Source organism: Aegilops tauschii, chromosome 2 (genome assembly GCF_002575655.3).
Source record: "Aegilops tauschii subsp. strangulata cultivar AL8/78 chromosome 2, Aet v6.0, whole genome shotgun sequence".
Taxonomy (NCBI): Eukaryota; Viridiplantae; Streptophyta; class Magnoliopsida; order Poales; family Poaceae; genus Aegilops; species Aegilops tauschii.
This window is the reverse complement of record NC_053036.3, coordinates 254,058,329-254,080,280: the sequence shown is the minus strand read 5'-3', so window position 1 is coordinate 254,080,280 and position 21,952 is coordinate 254,058,329.

Below are 21,952 nucleotides of genomic sequence, written 5' to 3'. Positions count from 1 at the left end.
TCCAAATATTTTTCAAATAAATCCCATAAAAAACTAGACAAAATTTGAAGATTTTCAGAAAAAGAATTACTCAAAAATTCCTTTTTATTAAAAAGTTATAACGGTTTCTGTCCAAGGACTTATCTGTAATGAAACAGAAAAGTTCCAGGGTTTTAACTGAGAAAACAGAAAACGCTTCTGTTGGAAATGTGCAAGCTCAAGAGGGAAAGCGTATTTGCCCGAAGGCGCCAACAGAAAACGGTTCGAGGGGGAATAAAACAGAGGCTGACACGCGGGGTCCACATGTCAGGTTTGAAAAGCTCGCCGGCGCCCGAAGACTGCGGTGGACGCCGGCGTCGAACCACGGCGAGTTAGGAGGATCAGAGGGTACCAAGAGCTTCAGCGTCTTCTTCCGCGTCGGTGGGTGATGGACTCGACCAACGGGGAGCACCACGTCGACGGCGACACTTTCTCCGGCGGACGGCAGCTCGGGTGAGGATGGAGAACTCCGGTGGAGGGCTGCAAACTTCGAATTGAAGCGCGGGTCAGAAAGAGGGATGCATGGTGAAGCTACTGGCAAGAGAAGGGAGGCGGAGGTGCACGCACGGGGGCGAATCGAGCTGGATCCCATGGCGGGTCGCGGCGGCTGGAGTCGAGGAAGGAGACCTCCTCGGGGCTCTTCAAGTGGCTAGGCGTGCTCTAGGGGGAGTGCAGGGATGGTGGGTGCTCGAGTTGAAGCTCGGGGCCTCTATTTATAGGCGGATCGACGGGGTGGCCGTGAACGGAGAATCTCCGGTGAGCGATTACGGCGGAGCAGTGTATTGGCAGGAGGTTTGAGTGGCCAGGCAGCATCAGTGGAGGTTACTGGAGTCATTCCACAGCTAAACGGAGTTGGTCTTGGCGTAATGGCGTCGGTCCACGGTGAGGTGACCGCACGGGCTCGACGGCGGCAGAGAGCGCGCTCCGCGCCCTGCGGTTCACGACGAGAGTGGCAGCGCGTTCTGGGGAGTGGAAGTCCACGCGGCGAGCTCCGGTGGTTTGGGCGGCGCTGGGTGGCGTCGTCGGCGCCGTGTCTCCCGCTGGCGTCCGCAAAGCCGCCGCCGGCGTCGGTCACGGGGCGGCGCACCTTCTGCTGCTCGTCGCCGACGCCCGCAAGGTGCCAGGCGTTCGTGCGGTGCAGGAACAAGAGGGAGGGGACGAGGAGCAAGGCGACATCGGGGCACTGTCGAGATCGACAACCCTCTCTGAAGAAAACGACAGCAAGCCACTGACTGAATTTCTGAAACTCTGAACTTGACAATGACCATGCAGTGCAGGTGTTCGACAGAAGGATTTGGCTATGAGATAAATTTTTCTGGGGCTGTAACTTGGTGAGGTGACCACTCAATGCACCCAGAGGCTGCCTGATTTTACTTGGAATTTGTGGAGAAGGTTTTGAATGAATTTCACCAAATTTGACAAATCTGGTCCAAACTTGCAGCAGGAGTAGTTTGAAAATTTTGAACTGAAGACCAGTGGATCTTCATGGATCTTGGTTGAGGGTTCAAAGGACTAGGAGGGAGAAAAGGTTTGGGGGCAAGAAACAAAGCAGAAAGTGTATCTCCTTTGTAAATCACCAATGGCTAGAATAGAAGACAGAAATTTATTTGAATAAGATTTAAATGGAAATAATCACATGGGGAGGTTCAACTAGCTGGATTAGATGCCAAACAGGATCTAAAGATGAGGGAAGGGTTAAGAGAGAGGATTTGCACTAAGGCCATGGCAAGAAGGAATTGTTGAAAGTGGCAAAGGATTATTCCAAAAGCCATAGTGCAAATTTCAAAAAGGTTTTTAAAAGGCATTTCCCAAGTGAAAAAATATTTTGTCTAAAGTTCAAATAAAAGCAAGGACCTCCAAGACCAAAGACAGATCTTGGGTGAATCCAAATAAAACTTTTGCCATAAAAAATATTTGAAAGGGAGAGTTCTCTTGAAGAAAATTTTTAAATCACTCCCCTCAAGTCAAATAAAATCTTTTGAAAAATCCAAATAAAAACTTGGGTGTCACAACACCTACCCCCTTAGGAAAAATATCGTCCTCGAGATTTCTGCTGATCCTCAAATAGATATGGATACTCTGCCCGGAGGAAATCTTCCGTTTCCCATGTAGCTTCATCCTCAGTGTGGTTGCTCCACTGAACTCTGAAAAATTTTGTCGTTTTCTGATGGGTCCTCCGTTCAGACTCCTCTAAAATCTTTACTGGTCTTTCTCTGTAGGTGAGATCTGGTTGCATATCAATGTTCTCATGAGGTACATGCTTCTCCGGGTTACTTACACATTTTCTCAATTGTGAGACGTGGAATACATCATGGACGTCTGACAGCTCCTTGGGTAGGTCTAGTTGGTAGGCTACCGTGCCTCTTCGTGCCTTTACACAAAATGGTCCAATAAACCTTGGGGCTAGCTTCCCCTTAATTTTGAACCGCTGTAGACCCCTCATAGGAGATACTCGCAGGTATACGGAATCACCGGGTTCAAAGCTGACCTCACGATGCTTCTGGTCATAGTAGCTCTTTTGTCGGCTCTGTGATGTCTTGAGTCTGTCCCTGATTTGTTTAACTTTCTCCTCGGCCTCTTTAAGCATGTCCGAGCCAAAGATACGGCTGTCACCTGTTTCTGACCAATTCAGTGGGGTACGACACCTTCATCCGTACAATGCTTCAAAGGGTGCCATTTGCAAGCTGGCCTGGTAACTGTTGTTGTAAGCAAATTCGGCATACGGCAAACTCTCTTACCAACTGGATCCATAGGTGAGCACACAGGCTCTTAGCATATCCTCTAGGATTTGGTTTACACGTTCCGTTTGTCCATCAGTCTGAGGGTGGTATGCTGTACTGAAAGCTAGTTGCGTGCCCAGAGCTTGTTGTAGGTGATCCCAAAATTTGGAGACGAATTGTGTGCCTCGGTCTGATATTATGGTCTTTGGGACTCCGTGCAAGCAAACTATACGGGAGAGATAAAGTTTGGCCAGTCTTTGTGTGGAGTAGGTAGTCTTCACGGGGATGAAATGAGCGACCTTGGTTAGTCGGTCTGTGATGACCCATATGGCGTCATTTCCGCGTTGTGATCGGGGTAATCCGACAATGAAGTCCATTCCTATTTCATCCCATTTCCACTCCGGTATCCTGTTGGGCTGGAGTAGCCCTGCTGGCTTTTGATGCTCGGCCTTGATGCGCTGACATGAATCGCAACAAGCAAGAAATGTGGCTATATCTCTTTTCATACCGTGCCACCAAAATCTTTCCTGGATGTCCTTGTACATTTTGGTTCCTCCAGGATGGATTGAGTATGGAGCGGTGTGGCTCTCCGTCAAGATCTGTTGCTTGAGTTCCTCAATGTTAGGTACGCAAAGTCTGTCTCCGTACCATAATGTTCCTTCACTGTCTGTGACGAACTCTGAGGTCTTACCCAGGTTCATTTTCTTCTTTATGCCTTCGATGCTGGGATGTCCCTGTTGAGCCTTCTTAATTCGTTCCACCAGGGTGGGTTGTATCTCCAGGTTTGATACGGTGCCCTCAGAGACTAACATCATGTTGAGCCTGGCGAACTCTCGCTGAAACTCATGCCTCAAATTTTGCTAACCGTCATTGTCCGGGCTGGGGTTTCGACTAAGGGCATCGGCCACTACATTTTCTTTCCCTGGATGGTAATGAATACCAACGTCATAGTCCTTGACCAGTTCCAACCAGCGTCGTTGGCGTAAATTCAGCTCTGGCTGTGTGAAAATATATTTGAGGCTCTTATGGTCCGTATATATTTCACAGCGATTTCCCAACAGAAAGTGCCTCCACTCCTTGAGTGCATGTATGACTGCTGCTAGCTCCAAGTCATGTGTTGGGTAATTTTCCTCATATTTTCGTAGCTGCCTGGAGGCGTATGCGACAACTTTGCCATCCTGCATTAGTACGCATCCGAGACCTTTTCGGGACGCGTCACAATACACTTCAAAGCTCTTGTGTATGTCTGGCACAGTTAAGACCGGTGCGGTTGTCAGCTTCTTCTTGAGTTCTTGGAAGCTTTCCTCACATGCTTCCGTCCATACAAATTTCTTGTCCTTCTTGAGCAATTGTGTTATAGGTTTTGCCACAATGGAGAATCCTTCAATAAATCTTCTGTAATATCCGGCTATTCCTAGGAAACTCCGCACATCTGTGACGTTGGCGGGTGGCTTCCAGTCCAGTATGGCCTTGACTTTTTCTGCGTCTACGGCCATGCCTTCTTGGTTCAGTATATGGCCTAAGAAACCAACTTGTCTTAGCCAAAATTCGCACTTGCTAAATTTGGCGTACAACTGATGTTTCCTCAATTCTCCCAAAACAATCCTGAGGTGTTCAGCATGCTCTTCTGGTGTCCTTAAGTAAACCAGAATATCGTCAATGAATACCACCACAAATTTGTCCATGAATTTCATGAACACTTTGTTCATGAGGTGGACGAAATATGCGGGGGCGTTCGTTAGTCCAAAAGGCATCACTGTAAACTCGTATAACCCATATCTGGAAGTGAATGCTGTCTTGGGGATATCTTCTGTCCGTACCTTCAGTTGATGGTATCCCGATCTCAAATCAATCTTTGAAAATACCTTGGCTTGTGTGAGCTGGTCAAACAAATCATTTATCCGTGGCATCGGATATTTGTTTTTGATGGTGACCATATTGAGGGCTCGATAGTCTATACACAGTCTCAGTGTCCCATCCTTTTTCTTGGCGAACAACACAGGCGAACCCCATGGTGAGGAGCTGGCTCGAATAAATCCTTTGTCCAATAATTCCTTTATCTGCTTCTTCAACTCCACCAATTCTGAGGGTGCCATTCTATAAGGCTTCTTATAGATGGGAGCGGTGCCAGGTGCTAGTTCAATGCTGAATTCTATCTCTCGGTCTGGTGGCATGCCTGGTAGTTCTTCAGGGAACACATCAGGAAACTCGCATACCATTGGAACTTTTCTCAATTCTGCAATGTCCATTTTGTTCAGTTTTGGTTGCTGTGATCGTGGCCTTTCTTGAGCGGAAACTCTTATTTTATTGCCGTGATGGTGAGTGAGAATCACTGTCCGATTGAAACAGTCAATGAATCCTTTTTTGGTGGTCAACCAGTCCATTCCTAAAATGACATCCAGTCCTTTACTTTCCAACACGATGAGATTCGCGTGGAATTGTAGTCCTTCGAACTCAATGAACACTCCTTGGCAGTAACCCTGAGCGATTTGCTTATTTCCGGGGGACTTGATGATCATAGATTTTTCCAAGGGAAGTATCGGAAAACCATGTTGCGAAACAAAACTCTTCGAAACGAACGAATGGGAAGCTCCAGAATCAAACAAAACCGTGGCAGGTACTGTGTTGACAGGGAACGTACCGAGCACGATGTTTGGGGAATTCTGCGCTTCTTCCCTGGTCACATGGTTCAGGTGACCCTTCCTGTGGTTGTTGTTGGGGTTGAAATTGTTGCGCTTGGGGGCTGGATTGTTTCCACCATTGTTCGGCTTGGGTGCCGAGTCTCTTGGCTTCGGGCACTGTTTAGCATAATGCCCTTGTTGACCACAAGCATAGCAGGTGACCCCTGGACGGTATGTGTATTCCTTATCCCTGGCATGAAATTGTCCGACGGGCCTTGGCTCAGTAGTCGTGGATCTCCTTGCGTCTGTCCTTGGGACCTCAGTCTTGCCTCGGTTGTTGCGAGCAAGAGTCATCTTGTCCCTCTTTCGCTTGCGGATATCTTCCCGACTACGGCGCTCATTCTCCAAGGTGATGGCCTTGTCCACCAGAGTCTTAAAATCTGGAAAGGTGTGTACAATCAGTTGGCATCTTAGTGCTGGTGCCAGGCCGTCCAGGAATTTTTCCATCTTCTTGCTTTCTGTCATGTGCTCGTCGTAGGCATAACGAGACAGCTGGGTAAACTGACCATTGTATTCTGTCACTGACATGCCTCTCTGCTTCAGGTCATCAAATTCTCTCTTCTTGATCTTTAGGATGCTCCTAGGGATGTGTGCCCCACGGAAGCCTTCCTTGAACTCTTCCCAGGTGATGTTGTGCTCCCTGGGATGCATGTGTAGGAAGTTTTCCCACCATGCTGCGGCTGCTCCAGTAAGGTAGTGTGGTGCATAAAGCACCTTCTCATGATCTGAGCACTGAGCAATAATCAGTTTCCTTTCAATCTCACGAAGCCAATCATCGGCTTCCAGTGGCCTATCGGTGTGAGCAAAAGTTGAGGGGCGAGTCTTCTGTAACTCAGATAATTTGGAATGTGTTTGATAGGGTTCACGGTGGTTTCCCATATTGATGACATGATTCATCATCTCTTGGTGCTGTTGCTGGCTTTGCTCGAAGAGACGGCATACTTGAGACAGTGCTGCTTCGCTGTCTTGATGGCTGGACTGACCCTGAGTGAAATTGTTGCTGGTCTGTGTCCCGTAAACCTCTTCTGGCTGATTGGGCATGGAGCGAGTCCACGGGCGAGACATTTTTCCAGTCTGGGGTATTATTTGCAAAACCCATGAGAAAAACTGTGTAGCACAAGAAAAATCTTGCAAAGGCAACAATTAAAAAGGCTTCAAGGTTTTTCAAGAAAACATAAACGATTTTGCACGGAGAAGGACTGCTTAACATAAATCTTACATACGAAAACAAACACACGATACAGCACTCAGGATGCGCGTACACATCCTGACATGTTATTTAGACTAGTGTACTACTCCGGAAGGCAGCAAACACACCAATACAAACTAGCGTACAGATAAAACAGCACATCATACAAGCAGACATAAAACGCGGCTACTCGGTGCTCTCAGTCGGAGATGGTGAAGATCTCCTTCCCCTTGCCGATGGCAAGACTCAGCGGTCCAGGAGAATCAACCTCCACCTCCTCTCTCGCTGGCTCCTGGCGAGTAACGCTGCGCTGCGGTGATGGTGCGGGAGCGACGGGTGGCAGAACGGGTGCGGCAGGCGGTGCGGCTCTGACTGGAGTAGGAGCGATGACTCGGTCGAACTCCTCAGTGGTAGGTAGACGGCGAGCAGTGGCCAAAACGGCCGGTGCATACGAGGCTGCAGACGAGACGAATGTCAGAGGCGGCGCCGTGTGGAGAAGCTCCTTCCTGCTGGCAGGACCGCCCCGGACTAAGTCCATGCGGGCAGCCACAAGATCGTCCACGAGGTTGTCGAAAGACTCCTCCAGAGCCTTGAGATACTCCACAACCATCTCGATGGCTTCATCTCGCTCTCCCCGATGGCAGGCGAATGCATAGTGACTGGTGTAAGGCACATGGCATGGGAGGTAGCGGTAGCGACGAGTCTTCATCGTAGGAAGGATGTCCCGAAGGCGCACTATCGCCTCACGGGCAGCCATCTGCATGGCATGCCTCTCCGTAGGCATGGCCCTTCCCACAAAACGGAAGTGGCGAGCTGCAGAACGTCCTCCCTTGAATTGCACCACAGCTTGGTGCATAGACACGTCGTCACTGAGCTTGTGCTGGTAGAGTGTGAACTCCGGGCGAGCTGCTGGCCCGATCGCGAGCTTGGTGATGGAGACGAGGAGCTTGACAAACCCCTCGGGCACGCTCGTGAACACTCGGTTCTCACAGCTGCTGCCAGCCATCTACAAAAGTAGGCAAAAATTCTGAGTAGTCATGTCATAAATTTATGATGACCAACAGAAAATAGCTACAATTGCAAAATGCTGAAAAAGCACAAAAACGCTAATAACCGATTAGCGATCGCACCTAGTGGCTTCCTACAGTCAGCCTGGCTCTGATACCAAGCTTGTCACTACCGGTTTTTCAATAAAATAATTATTGAGAGACCAATCCCTTTTACGGACCAGCGAGGAAGAATTCCTTCTCACTGGTAGACAATATCTTGGTCACAGAAGAAAAATACCAGGAGTACTGAATATAATACAAATTTGAGCGGAGACTGCCCAACAATTTATTACATGCACACCGATAAAACAAGACGGCGGATAGGGTGGCAAACTACTAACTCACGATAATAACGGTGGTGGAAATATCACCGCGAAGCGAGTGATATGATTCCAGAAGACTACAGCTCTTCGAGCGTCGGAGTGAAGCTCGAGGAGACTTATTGCGGGTGGCGGAAGCGTATGTAATACAAGTGACCAAAATCCGGGATCGCGCAGGACTGACTGGGACTCCTCTAGGCATCGGACGCGCTATCAAACTCTTCATCCAAGAGATCGCCTTCGTCAACATCTGGCCAAATCAACAAGCCAGGTGAGTACTATGAAAGTACTCGCAAGACAGTTCGGACATAAGATATAACAAATGCAAACATGAAGCATATGAACAAGTTAACCAGTGCGATCAAACATAGAGATAATAAATACTGGGTGCCAAGCGAGGGTCTGAATGACGCCTCGAGCGAAAACTGCAGAATAGTAATACTGGTACCAAACGAGTGTCTGAAAGACTCCTCGAGCGGAAAATGCAGAATAGTAATACTGGTGCCAAACGAGTGTCTGAAAGACTCCTCGAGAGGAAAATGCAGAATAATAATACTGGTGCCAAACGAGTGTCTGAAAGACTCCTCGAGAGGAAAATGCAGAATAGTAATACTGGTGCCAAACGAGTGTCTGAAAGACTCCTCGAGAGGAAAATGCAGAATAGTAATACTACAGTCGGGCATCAGGGCGACACCGCATAAAGGGCTTATAACAGAAAATAAAGGCAGAGCATGCCACAGTCGGACGTCTGAGCGACATCACATAAAGGGCTTATATTACAGCTCAATAATACAATAGTTCCGGAACAAAATTTATCACAAGCACGAGACAAATATAAAGTTAGTCCATCCACAGGAATAACAATAAATCTGGATTTACCACTTGAGCTTGTTCACCGGGGACAAGTTTTCACGCGGATAGATATGGATGTAATGATTACACTACTTAGATCATGGATACGATGATTTTGAAGGAATTGACTTTGCAGAGTTTGTACTTAACCACAGCCAAGGGATTTCAGTAGTCACAGGGACTAGTTCCGTCTACGGTGTTTTGGAAGAAACACGTCTAACCAGTACACACCCAATTCAACCTTCCGAAGCCAGGGATCACCCTCGGCAACGTTCAAGAAAAACATTGAGACGGGCAGGCTACAACCTCGCGTAGCATGGGATCAAATTTCTATACGCGCGCTCTAAGGGGGTGCCCCCCTCTCGGTCCCAACCGGAAACACCCATGCCCCCTGACCGGACGACTGGCTTTAATCCTGGGCCAAGGTACCATCATCCCGGCCTCTCTGTTTGGTGTGTACACGGAAAGAGGTTACCAACTTACTAAACCGCATCCTGGCAAATGAAACATGTGGTAGCACGGAAGGGGGAAAGAACGATCACGTGACTCCGTCCACGTTAACGTCAGAAATAGTCGGATGACGCAAGGCTGGTATGCTACAACAGTACCACCTTGCTGCCCTTCATGTCACCACATGATTAGGCCATCTCTCATGAGAGATCATCGCAACTATGGAACATGCGGGGAAAAGAACGATAACGTGACTCCGTCCACGTTAACGTCGGAGAAAGTCGGATGACGCAAGGCTGGTATGCTACAACAGTACCACCTTGCTGCCCTTCATGTCACCACATGATTAGGCCATCTCTCATCAGAGATCATCGCGACTTTGGAACATGCGGGTGGTTGCCTTACAAGCAACGGGGTATTTACCGACACTCACATGCCACGCACAAACTTTCACATGAACATACAAAACATCTGCCATATCAAATGTTCAAACATGCTTGCCTGGTTCGGAGAAGTCGGAGTCTAGCTCGGCGAAGTTCGCGGCTCCGTCACCTCTTCCGGTACCTACGGCAATCACGAAAACGGGTACTAACGTGAAAACCAATGGGTGCACAGAAACTTTTCCAAATATTTTTCAAATAAATCCCATAAAAAACTAGACAAAATTTGAAGATTGTCAGAAAAAGAATTACTCAAAAATTCCTTTTTATTAAGAAGGTATAAAGGTTTCTGTCCAGGGACTTATCTGTAATGAAACAGAAAAGTTCCAGGGTTTTAACTGAGAAAACAGAAAACGCTTCGGTTGGAAATGCGCAAGCTCAAGAGGGAAAGCGTATTTGCCCGAAGGCGCCAACAGAAAATGGTTCGAGGGGGAATTAAACAGAGGCTGACACGCGGGGTCCACATGTCAGGTTTGAAAAGCTCGCCGGGGCCCGAAGACTGCGGTGGACGCCGACGTCGAACCACGGCGAGTTAGGAGGATCGGAGGGTACCAAGAGCTTCAGCGTCTTCTTCCGCGTCGGTGGGTGGTGGACTCGACCAACGGGGAGCACCACGTCGACGGCGACACTTTCTCCGGCGGACGGCGGCTCGGGTGAGGATGGAGAACTCCGGTGGAGGGCTGCAAACTTCAAATTGAAGCGCGGGTCAGAAAGAGGGACGCATGGTGAAGCTACTGGCAAGAGAAGGGAGGCGGAGGTGCACGCACGGGGGCGAATCGAGCTGGATCCCGTGGCGGGTCGCGGCGGCCGGAGTCGAGGAAGGAGACCTCCTCGGGGCTCTTCCAGTGGCTAGGCGTGCTCTAGGGGGAGTGCAGGGATGGTGGGTGCTCGAGTTGAAGCTCGGGGCCTCTATTTATAGGCGGATCGACGGGGTGGCCGTGAACGGAGAATCTCCGGCGAGCGATTACGGCGGAGCAGTGGATTGGCAGGAGGTTTGAGTGGCCAGGCAGCATCAGTGGAGGTTACTGGAGTCATTCCACAGCTAAACGGAGTTGGTCTTGGCGTAATGGCGTCGGTCCACGGTGAGGTGACCGCACGGGCTCGACGGCGGCAGAGAGCGCGCTCCGCGCCCTGCGGTTCACGACGAGAGTGGCAGCGCGTTTGTGGGAGTGGAAGTCCAGGCGGCGAGCTCCGGTGGTTTGGGCGGCGCTGGGTGGCGTCGTCGGCGCCGTGTCTCCCGCTGGCGTCCGCAAAGCCGCCGCCGGCGTCGGTCACGGGGCGGCGCACCTTCTGCTGCTCGTCGCCGACGCCCGCAAGGTGCCAGGCGTTCGTGCGGTGCAGGAACAAGAGGGAGGGGACGAGGAGCAAGGCGACATCGGGGCACTGTCGAGATCGACAACCCTCTCTGAAGAAAACGACAGCAAGCCACTGACTGAATTTTTGAAACTCTGAACTTGACAATGACCATGCACTGCAGGTGTTCGACAGAAGGATTTGGCTATGAGATAAATTTTTCTGGGGCTGTAACTTGGTGAGGTTACCACTCAATGCACCCAGAGGCTGCCTGATTTTACTTGGAATTTTTGGAGAAGGTTTTGAATGAATTTCACCAAATTTGACAAATCTGGTCCAAACTTGCAGCAGGGGTAGTTTGAAAATTTTGAACTGAAGACCAGTGGATCTTCATGGATCTTGGTTGAGGGTTCAAAGGACTAGGAGGGAGAAAAGGTTTGGGGGCAAGAAACAAAGCAGAAAGTGTATCTCCTTTGTAAATCACCAATGGCTAGAATAGAAGACAGAAATTTATTTGAATAAGATTTAAATGGAAATAATCACATGGGGAGGTTCAACTTGCTGGATTAGATGCCAAACAGGATCTAAAGATGAGGGAAGGGTTAAGAGAGAGGATTTGCACTAAGGCCATGGCAAGAAGGAATTGTTGAAAGTGGCAAAGGATTATTGCAAAAGCCATAGTGCAAATTTCAAAAAGGGTTTTAAAAGGCATTTCCCAAGTGAAAAAATATTTTGTCTAAAGTTCAAATAAAAGCAAGGACCTCCAAGACCAAAGACAGATCTTGGGTGAATCCAAATAAAACTTTTGCCATAAAAAAATATTTGAAAGGGAGAGTTCTCTTGAAGAAAAAATTTAAATCACTCCCCTCAAGTCAAATAAAATCTTTTGAAAAATCCAAATAAAAACTTGGGTGTCACAAAGATAAAGGCTTTAGAAGGACTGCCTTACATTAACAGTTATCACCGGCTTTATAATGCCCTTCTCCATGTCAAGGGAAGGATAACTCAAGAATTTCAGCACATAATCTTCTTCATAAGCATTGCTTGTACTCTACATTTTGTAGAGAGTAATTATAGATATGATAATACTGGAAGGGATAGAGGACAATGAAGATAAGATGCAGATTGATGCTACATAATCAACTACCAAATCCCTGGAAGTACAAGCGTTACAGGACAAAATGTACTGACAAGAGCAATGGGCTACACTTTTGCACTGGCATTGTCTGTGTATTCAACTTTTTGGTAAGGTTAAATATAGATCTGATATTTTTTAGTAAATGGTGGGCGAGGCAGATAGGATGCAGAATGCTACACAATGAACCAATCCCTCTTCCCATAATACAAGAGTGTTTTGAACACAGGTGTACTGTACAAAATGTTCTTATATTATGGGACGGAGGGCGTAGCTGTTAATGTAAGTATAGTGATAGACGACGTTCAGTCCTTACAAGAGGACTGCAGAGCTAAACCTCTTCAAAAGCATTGGGTTGATTCTAAATTTATGTAAGAGTCCATACGGATCTGATAATGTCCACCAAATGGACGATAACGAGGCTAACATGTGCACTGATGCTACATAATCAAATAGCTATGAAAGTAAGTATGGTCATACAGGGCAAGAGGTACTCACAAGAGCAATGTAGTGTGCAGTATAGTTGCGAGATTCTGTGGTCCCTTGAGAATGAATGTTCTTCTGCTAACAGTTTACGTAGAAGTGAGACATTAAGGCAAATGCACAAATGTAGTTAAAATTGTGATGTGATATCATAGACAGTACCTTACGCTGCAGACGAGACCAATGTGTAACAAGATCATTCCAGTCACTGTCTGATAAATGTAGCACCGGAGACTTTACAGAAATTTCATTTAGAGGCTTGCCATCGAAGTGCGCTTGCCTCAGGTAGGAACGATACTTCATCAACAAGTGCTTCTAAAGTCCAACCAACCCTTGCTCGTCTTGACAATCCAGTTTGGTCCTCGCCTATTTAAAATAAGGAAATCATGTGTCTTCTGTCAGCAGAAACATATGCCGTAATTACTATGAATAACATTAGTACATTACTTACGCGTAAGTTGCGGAGGAAGACTGGAAATTGTTCTGTGTGTGCGATATAATCTTTCCATGAAGGAAAGATGCGCACAAAGTTCCTGACAACAATATAAGCTTCATTTTTTAAACTGGGAAGAAATGTAACAGGGGTCCTATTTGCTGCAATTGGGGCTCTCTCTGATTCAAAAAGGGATTTGGCAACTGGATTTGGTGTACTCATTGCTGGAATGGGGGTTTTGCATCGTAGAGCTGGTGCTATGTCAACTGGCATCATCATACTGTTTGCTGCAGTTGGTGTCAGCTGAGTTGGGGCATCAAAAATGACCAGTGTAGTAGGGCTAGAGTCTGCTAGAGTTGGGGTGTTTTGTGGGTCAGGTGATATTTCAACTACACCTAATGGGCTATTTGATTTATCAGGTGTAACTACGTTTTCCATATACTCCGCTCGTGCTCCTCCGCGATCAGCAATCGCCCTGTTCCTTTTGAACATTTGATACACAAGAACAGCATTTGAATGGATAAATATGGTATGATGACAGATGGAATATGTACTGAAAATGGATAGGCATGGCGTATTCACATACACGATGTGTAAACTAAGCTTATGGCAGTGCAACAAAGTAGAAACAATGCAAAGCATCAGTTGCAAGATATGTGCGACCAATATAACCTTGGAAAGTTAGAGCAGGCACCTTGATGGGTGAATAAGATAGGGCGTCTTCCTTTTACTCCTCCACTAGGGAACTACATTGACTTAGGTCTCCCCCTAGCTCAAAATCACTTTCAGGATCATATTCTGAGCATGAATCTATAGGTGGAGAGCGTTTGGATTGCATTGCATCCAGACTTGATTTCAGTCCATTAATGCCAAGTTTGACAGCCATGGCATTGTTTTGCTTTATTCTTTTCATGCGCGCAAGATCATAATCATTATGAAGTTGTTCAGAATATGAGATTCATGAAAACATAAAAAGTAGTCAGATTATCTATGGAATGCATTGCGGATTCAACTCGAAGAGTGTCTCCCTATAAACCCCTGCATATGCAAAATTCACCCCCAATCGTGCTGACCAGACCACACACAGAAATAAAAACCTCTTATGTCTCTATAACAGGCAGACACACATTTCAGAACTGAAGTAGGAACATTAGAATCATATCAAATTTGTATTTTAACAAATAAACTAAGGAATTATCAGTGGCATAATGTTTAGCTTCAAGGGTGGAGTGTTGGTAGTGCGACACAAAGCAAGTAGGCAGATTGCATTCCATGTAAAAGATCGTAGTCTATGTAAATGCTAAAAATGACACTTTCTTTCTATACAATGCAGTGCTCGTTGCCCACACATGATGGAAGAGATCACACAGAGAAATACTATTCACTCATGTCTATGGTTCCAGTATTTTAAAACAGGGTGGTCCACCCTCAAAAAATATTGACAACAAATATTACAAGGCAAGCATAGATGTAGTGAATCAATCATTTACTTGTGAGCTTACTAGGACAGGTATGCAGAATTGTAACTTCAGTAAGAGACCGTCCAAAATCTGAATCAAGAAGTTTGTCTAGCACTTATTGCTTGCAACTAATCGACGTGAATAATTGGATATCAGATCGAATGAGTAACAAAGACAAGTAAAATTCTCAACAAACCTGGCCTGCAGTAGTAATCTGGGTCAATGTCACTACGACCAACAATCCAAAATGATTAGTGTCTGTTCCTAGGGCCGGAATTTTGAAACCCTGTGAAATTTTCAGGTACTAAAGATTTCTGAAATACATCTGAACCATTAAGTGTAGGTAGCACTGAGCACACAACAAACCCTAGTGACAGTCCTTCCTAATGAGTAATGAATCAATTAGAAAATGGGTGATGACGAGTGGCTACTGAGTGTTGAGGATGTATCTCAGGATAAATCGGGTTGGCTTAGTGGGTGTTGCATGCCTGATCCCTGAATGGACTGGGAAGGTAGGCACGGCGGCTCGCCCGGGCAGCGGTGACGCTGTTGGGCGAGCGGCTCCTGACTTCCTGTTAGTCTGGCGTCTCCTCCTAGAGTCATCCCGTCCGGGGCCTGCAAGTCGCCGGTGAGGCAGGCGGCTGGGGGCGAGTAGAGATTGGAAGCGCGCAGCAGAACAGAGGGGAATCGGGACCTGGGCTGACCCAAAATCCCAGGGTGGGCCGCGGCCCACCGTGGGCACCCTGTAGAGATACACACCCGAGCAGCGAACATGCATTTTTGAAACTAAATTAGGAACATTTAGCCAACCAATTAAACGACTCTGTTTTAATAATATCAGATTTGTATTTGAACAACTAAGCTTGTTTAGCTTGATGGGTGGAGCCGTGCTATTATGACACGTATAGTGATCATAAAAGGGGGAAACCCTAAGCATTTTTTTTGTTGAGCAAAAGAGGGTTTCCCCTCTGAAATCTATTAAAGAAACCACCACAGAACCAACATGATCAATTAAATCCTAAGCATGATCAATTAAACCCTATTATGACTATGCCATGGCAGATTTAAAGCAGCAAACCGGGGAAATGCTATTTAGCATCCATTGTTTGCTTCGAACTAAGAACTAATTTCTAAGAGCTGAAAAGAAAGTACAGTAACCAAGTTACGATCTATTTTCTGGTTGACATCAAAAAGTTGTGGAGATATGAAGTACCACCTCTCTTGCGGCGCCGTGTAGGCATCGGGGGGGTGCTATGGATGTCGGTGGCTTGAAGCAGATCTGCGACTGTAGACGGGTGCATCGGGGGATAAGTGCCGTTGTGGTGGAAGAGAAGGTCGTGTGAGCGGCCCCGGCAAAGAGGGTGACGGCGCCGATGAAGCGAGAGGACGCGATGGAAGGCTCTTGGTCCGTCGCTGTGGATGAGAAATGTCCATCTCTAGCAGTGGATGATGCGGTCTTGGTAGGTGCTCCAGCATGGTGGAGGACGGTGGCGATGGATGGGGTGGAGGACGGTGACGATGGATGGGGTGGAGGACGGCGGCGATGGATGGGGTGGCGGACGAAGGAGGCTAGTGTGGGATTGGTGTTCTAGCGCGGACGATGTATGAAAGGGAAAATGGAGGGAGAGGTACGAGGAACCATGTTTTTGGGACGCGCCTGTCTGAAATATGGGAAAGTTACGAACTTAGCCCCTATTTAAAAATTGGACGTCTCGTCGGTTGGGGATAGGACGGTAATCTTGCATCTCGCAAATATTTACCCAGAGCGATTTCGGGCGAGGAGAGGGTGTTTTGGTGCCCATGGTTGGCGCCAACAGTGTACGAACGGGGCTGACAGGTAGGGCGGTTGTGTCACGTCTGAGTGAATTTACAAACCTGCCCCTATTGAAAATATTTGCCTACATCGGTTTCGTCCGAGTCGAGTTTGTTTTGCCGCCCACCATGTATGAATGGGGAAATGGAGGGAGAAACAGAGGTCTTTCGGACGAGCTTGAATCAAATGTGTTTTGACACCCATGTTTGGCGCCCACGGTGTCAGAATGGGCTCAGAGGCAGTCGTGTCACGTCTAATTGAAGTTACTAACCTACCCCTATTTAGAGCAGTGGAAATCGGGCCGATAGATTGTCCGTGTAAGGGGTAGACAGTAATTTCCATCTCCCAAACAATTGGCTTCAGGCAGCCGACGTGGGAGTGGACATTTTTCCACTTCTTTAAAATTTTGGGACAATAAGCATCCACGTTTACCCAGGCAACTAAATTCGAATCCATTTTGTATTCCTATATGAATCTTTAGAAATCATTCTATGTGTTTTTATATATCTTCAAAAGCACGACAAAGATGTATTCCACTATCATATATGAATATGATTTAAAAATGCCCATATCGAATTCATAAGCTAAAATCCAGTTTAAGGTGAATTCGAATATTTGGAACACTTTGTGTCCAACTCAAATGTCACATGCAACATAATGTGTACTCCCATTTAGATATGTACACAAGCGATGTATCAAGATTCAATTACCGAGTCAATCAACCAATAATGTACAAAACTAATAGACATATAAACACTTATAGAGTATATGGATCAATAACATCAACTAACATACATAAGCCAGGCCGCCGTACTTTCTTTTGCTAGAAGAGCATCCTTTTTTAGCGAAGCTAGTACAGCATCTTGGCCCTTTCCGATGTGTGCCACTTATGGTCCAACTATACTACTATTATTGCTGAATGCACATTCAGCCCAATTGGCATATTTGTAGGTCTGGACAACAATCAAAATGAAATGTCTCCGAGTCTTATCAATTAATACAGACTTGTGCTCAAATGAAATTACAACCCAAAAAACAAAAAACAATTATTAAATGATCTCTAAAACAAATAGTTTGATCGATTACATGAACAAACAACACAAAGGTTATTCAACGATGGAAAGAACATTTCAACTACGATTTACCAAGTGGGAATTTAATTTCTTTTTTTCCTTCAGGACCTTAACAACGCGGTCAGTCTCAGCTTGCTTCATTTTGAAATCCACCAAATATTTAATGGTTGTCTTGAGTACTGCTTGTGATTGTGCTGTTTGCTTCCTCAACATGTCAACTTCATCTCTAAGTGCAGAATCAGAATCTCTTTCTACCACTAGTTTAGCCTCTAGAGCATGAGGAGTTGGCAATTCATGATGCACGATTGGGCCGGTGCCACTGCTCTGGGATGATACAACGTCCATGGGGACCTCGCTCTTTGATCTTGGGCTAACCTGTTTTGCCATTAAAGTTCCGATTGGATTCCGAAAAGTTGAACTTAGCAAAACATCTAAACTGGGAGTTATAACAGCAAACCAGTTAAACAAACAAGGAAATAAAGAGTTTCAATTGGATGCTGAAAAGTAGTTATTAACATCATTGTAACCGGTTGTTGCAGCAGCAAAGCAGTTAAACAAACAAGTTTTGCAAAAGGTACCTGTTGTGGCATTGGAGTTTCTCTTGGATCCTGAAAAGTTGAGTAGCCAGTAACGTGATTAGAGCAACCGGTTGCAGCAGCAAAGTAGTTAAACAAACAAGTTTTGCAAAAGGAACCTGTTGTGGCATTGGAGTTTCTCTTGGTTCCTGAAAAGTTGAGAAGTCAGTAACTTGATTAGAGCAATAAGTTACAGCAGCAAACCTGTTACACCAATATATTTTTGAAAATGTACCTGCTGTGCAATTGGACTTCCAATTGGATCCTGAAAACTTGAAGTTTGTAAGATGATTACAGCAACAAGTTACAACAGTAAACCAGGTAAACAAGGAATTTCTGAAAACATACCTGTTGTGCCAATGGAGTTTCAGTTGGATCCTGCAAACTTGAATGTTAGCAATCAATAAATAAAGTTTTGCAAGTGCCATAAGACACTAACATCAAACTAGGAAAACTAACCAGTTTTGGCAACGTATTTAATTACACATGAACTAGTAAAACTAACAAGTTCTTGGCAACGTATGGAAGTAACAAGTCGGAACCGTTTACCAGCAACACAGACATCTGTAAATTTCTTTCATGTAAGCAAAATGATTCCAAAACATATATAAGTTAAAAAAACGGTGTCCCTCATATAAACCTAACAGTTGTCTATCTATGAACATGCAAACATTACTAGTGCTACAAGTGATAATAACAAACCATTTAAACAAGCAGGGTATCAGAACGTAAATTACACGTGAATTCTGCTGCACCCTAGAAGTACATATGACCAGCTATCTACGTGCTTAAGTAGCTATTTAAGTTCAAGCAAACAGGTAACTCTTAACAGTAAGTATCAAACACATAGAAAGGCGCAATCTATAATAGGATTAGTAGGCTATGGCATTATGTAATCAGTAGCAAACTAAATTAAGCCAAGCAATGTAATTAAACAATTTTGCAATAAGTGGCTAACTAAAATTCCGAGAAGTAGGTAACTGAACTTACGCTAGCTCTTTGTACAGGCACACTGCAACTTCTTTTTCGCTTACAAGGTTCTACTAAGGAGTCCATGGCATCAATTTCTTGGATACGCAGTCCCAATACTTCTTTCTTTTCACACTGCATTGGTAAGTCGAATGGTTAATCTGGTAAGATGGTGCGTCCTTGATATGTTATACGAGGACGTGTAGTCAGACAAGTTGTAGCCACACACACCACACTGGCTTTTACTGTATATTTCATGCGATTACATTTGGCATATCGAGATCTAAGCAATCTACAATAGGATGAAAGACGGGCATCCTTCACATTATTGGCGAACTCAGTTCATAGAAACAAGTAATTCAACCATTCTGTGGGTAAATCAAAAGCGCCACTAGAATATTTTTCACTACCCCACCATACACGTAAAAAGGGGTGACGCCACCGTAGGGGCTGGTATGGGCGGCCGCCTCGGGTGGCTGGAAAGTGTGCACCTAGTTTGAGTCGTCTAGGTTGGCCCAGGCTAGTTATGTTCGTCCCAACGCACGAGTAGGAAATGTAAAAAAATGAAGAAAAACATTTCAATTTGGATGGGCCAATAACGTAAGTGCAAGGCAGGCCCTATAGCAGGCTCGTGGCCCAAACGAGCACCTCCCATATCGATCGACTGCAGGAAAAATCCCAATTCGTTCCCTCCAGCCTCCAGTCTAGTTCGCTCCTAACCTAGCCGCCGCTGGACAGACCAACACAGCACTTCCTCGCGCCCTCGTTGGAGGGCGGTCGCCTGGCTTCAAGCGAATGGAAGGACAAGAAGATGAAGATCCAGCCTTGGGTGTAGCCTGCGTGGGAGGCAGCGGCGGCAGCACGGGCATGGCATCGAGCTTGCGCAAATGGACAGTCGCAGCTTGCAAGTGAAGCATGCGCAACGAGCAGGTACATCACATCCCTGATTATATCTAATTCAACTATTCAATTTCTGGCCAATAGTTAAACCTGACGGTGTTGTGAAACTGCCTGTATGTAGGGAATCTATGAGAAAATTAAACCAATTTTTGCTTATTTTATAACTCCCCCAATCAATACTGAATTGACTGAACCTGATGTATCTAATCAAGTTTCTGGTGCAAACATACAAGCTCATGTTGTTCTTGAGCCTGAAGTGTCTAATGAACAGACTGCAAATGAAGGATTTGATGCAAACATTTTACATGCTCCTGGTAATGAACATATAGTGTCTAATGAGGGATCTAATGCAAGCATTTTGCAAGCTCCCATTGAAGGATTTAGTGTCTAATGATGATCTGCTATGTTGAGAGAGACATAGAGATTTGCAGGCATTGATGACAAGCAAATTATAGTACATTTTCATGGCTCCAGGAAACGTCGAGGCCATCTACCAGAAAGTCCCCGTATTATGACAACGTAGCATAAATACTTTTCTAATCTGTTGTTTGAAACTAATGGCATACTTGTGCAGGATAGATATATTGATATGCAGTTTGCGCACTGGTTATAGGTGCAATTACACACTGATATTTTCAGCCAGAGAACGAATAATTCAAGCAGGTACAGACCATGTTAGTAGTCCTTGTACACCATGTTGCATTTTGTGTTTTTTGGTGCTTGCATCATTTACAGTTTTATAATCTGAACTACTTTGGATCCTTAGCTGTTTTTCAAAGTGCATGTAGCTTCACATTTCTCAAGTTATGTTAATTTCTGGAGTGCAAGTGCCTTCGTATTTTTTAAGTTAAATGTTCGCCCCTGGTAACTTGAATTCGTGGATCCGCCACTGCACAGAAATCATACACGCAGGCTAGTATGAATTAAATGAAATGAAGGGACTTACGCTAGCTGGTTGTACATGCTCACTATAGCTCTGCTTGCGCTTGGGATGTTCCATGTACAAGTCAATGTTACCACTTGCTTGGATGTGCAGGCCTTGTGCTCCTTGCATCCCCCTCTGCATTTTTGACATGGTGAATGGTTCATCAAATAAGAGGAATCGACCTTGCTGTTCTACCAGACAGATACTTACAAGGTTATACGGGTGTGCAGGATGTGTACCAGATCCCGTAGCACCGTCATGCTTCGCTAAAAAATGGGTTTGCTTGTTTCAGACGATATCTCCAGAAGAAACAAGAGTTAAAGTCAGAGTTGCATAGGCGTGTAAGCTAAGAGCAGTGAAAGGATATCCAAACATCATCGGAACAGTGCACAAGGGAGTGATGTGTGGATACCTAGTTTGGGCCGGCGTTTGGGCATGCTCGCCTAGCTAGAGTGCGGGTCACTTCAGAGCCGTTGAGGGTGATGCGCTGGCGTTGGCTGGCCGTGCACGGATGCAGATCTAGAGTGGCAGCGGAGCACTACGATGTGGTGGACGAGACCGTTGGTGAAGCCCCAACAGTCTCGGGGGGCGGTGGTGCGATGATCTGTTCGGTGAAGTAGCCCCGGTGAGGTGGGAGACGGCATTGGTGAAGCGCACCTGATGCGGTGGAAGTCGGTGTCTGTGAGGCACGTCGGTTGCGGCGGCCGACGTTGTCAGTGGACCACCCGGTGCGGTGGACGAGGGCGTAGATGAGGTAGCTCCGGTGCGGTGGTGAAGCGCGACCGTCGTCTTCGTCGTCGTCGTCTGGCATAGAGGTGGGGAAAGATACGAGATGAGGGGCGATTCGAACTTTGCTTGGGTTGGCGGCGAATTAGGGATTTGAGCAATCTAGGCGCGGAAGGGGACGGCGGAGAAGGGAGATTTTGCAGGGCTGGAATTGGGGCCGCCGGATAGTTCAATCCGAAATGTGGAAGCGCGAACTTATTTTGTCGTCATTCTTTTTTTGGGGGGGGGAGGGAGGGAGGGGGTGGGTGGCTGGGTGCTAAGCGTCCGTACGACATACGCGAGCACCACAACACGACCCTGATCTGCCTGGTGCGCCTACATTTGTCAATGCAAACGGATCTTCTTTCATTTGCAAACGAATCTGTATGTATTACCATGCCCGCGTTTT